Source organism: Pristis pectinata, chromosome 22 (assembly GCF_009764475.1).
Source record: "Pristis pectinata isolate sPriPec2 chromosome 22, sPriPec2.1.pri, whole genome shotgun sequence".
Lineage (NCBI taxonomy): Eukaryota > Metazoa > Chordata > Chondrichthyes > Rhinopristiformes > Pristidae > Pristis > Pristis pectinata.
Genome location: NC_067426.1, coordinates 38,084,370 through 38,086,061, shown reverse-complemented (window position 1 = coordinate 38,086,061; position 1,692 = coordinate 38,084,370). Strand labels below are relative to the sequence as shown.

General features: G+C 44.3%; 1 non-coding gene across 1 annotated transcript; it reads left to right on the top strand.

Annotated features, from left to right (window-relative positions):
• Nucleotides 1–1,355: 1,355 nt before the first annotated feature.
• trnal-uaa (transfer RNA leucine (anticodon UAA)) lies at nucleotides 1,356–1,469 on the top strand. Its single transcript has 2 exons — nucleotides 1,356–1,393; nucleotides 1,424–1,469. It is a non-coding gene; the product is annotated as a tRNA-Leu (tRNA).
• Nucleotides 1,470–1,692: the final 223 nt, after the last annotated feature.

Below are 1,692 nucleotides of genomic sequence, written 5' to 3'. Positions count from 1 at the left end.
CATAACTGCAGCAAAATCATTTGTCGCAAGAATCCTAACGACCCTTAGCTACACAATAGATCAATAGTGTCTTCCTAGGACTGTGATAACCATGGTTTAATGAACTACACTAAATCGAAAGTGTCTCCTTAAGAATGGGCTAACTACTTCTTTAATGAGTTATATGTTTCCCTCACTAAGAGTTTCCCGCGCCTGAGCTGAAGAAGAAAGAGGCCCAGCGGCCATCTTAAGGAGATCAGCAGCCATCTTAAGCACAGAGCAGATTATGAATAAAAAAGTATAGCCTCTACTTTCTATATATTCTATATGCTTTCGATGGTTTCAAAGGTGGGAAGGGATGTGACTGCGATGGACCGCGATGTATACACTACTCTTTGCAGCCTCTTCTGTTCCTCTGTAATGGAATTGCCGAACCAGGCCATGGTGCATCCAGTCAGATACTTGCAACAGTGCATGTTCAGATGTTTGTCAGAGTATTTGTTGACATGCCAAATCACCTTAAGCTTCCAAGCTTATGAAAGGATAACATGGTTCCTCTGATCCACGGCCTAAATGGCAACATTCTGCAAGGAAAGTTTACATTTAATCTGTCCGTCGACATTTGGAAGGAAGAAGATTACGTGGTGCCATGAGGCTATTTCAAGGGGAATGGCTGAAATGTCCCTCTGGCTTTCCGCCTTATCACGTACTTTGGAAGATGCTACACTTCAGAGGATCACAGCCAGCAGATTTCTGGGGAACAGCCCATGATTAGCTGTCCGCCTGATCTGAAGGACACCAGTATCCGGCCTCTTCGGCGCTGGCAGCCAAATATTTCAATGTATTAACGATGCAAGTAGAACTCAAAACTTCGCGAGGTGCGTGGAATGGACCAGCTGCCAATTAAACGAATCTTTCAGCCGGGTCCACCCGTTGGTGCAGCTCAGAAAGCTTTTTATATTTCCCGTCAAAATACAGTAATTCACTCAAGAAAAGGACGATGCCGTCTGCAAACCCAGCCTTATGTGGTGTTGTCCAGTTAGTACATAACACGCTGCTCTTGTGTGCACCAAAACCCACTTAAATTATCTCCATCATGTACCTTGTTAAACGTATTGTATCATCTCATGACAGCTGAATAAATTAACCTGTACTGGCAAAAGCATTGACGTTTAATGGCGAAATTCAGTTTTCCCATTTAATTCGACCATTGATTTGACTGTTGAACAACGGCACAAATTTAAGTGTCGCAGGTTTCCGGCAATAATTGGTGGAAGCGACATTCACTGGCCCCATTTCTGGTGGAAAAAATAACAAAGAGACTGGCTGAGCACATGAAGCGTTTGATTCCTATGTCTGGGGGGTTGGGCATGGATGTCAGGATGGCCGAGTGGTCTTAGGCGCCAGACTTAAGGAGTGAAATTCTTCCACAATAAAGCAAACGATCTGGTCTCCAGCTGGAGGCGTGGGTTCGAATCCCACTTCTGACATGCGTTTTGTTTATTTGTAAATGTGGCCCTTTTAAACGATTTCAATTAATATCAGGTAACGAGACTTACAGTGGATGATAAGGACCAAGGAAAACCACGGATTGTTTTCTCCCAGCAGGTCTTGGGATGCAACGAACTCAGAGTACACGCGGTTTTGGTGAAAAGAGTCTGTGACCTCTTCTCCACCACGTCTTTCGGTTCGACAGTGTGATATTGATGCCTG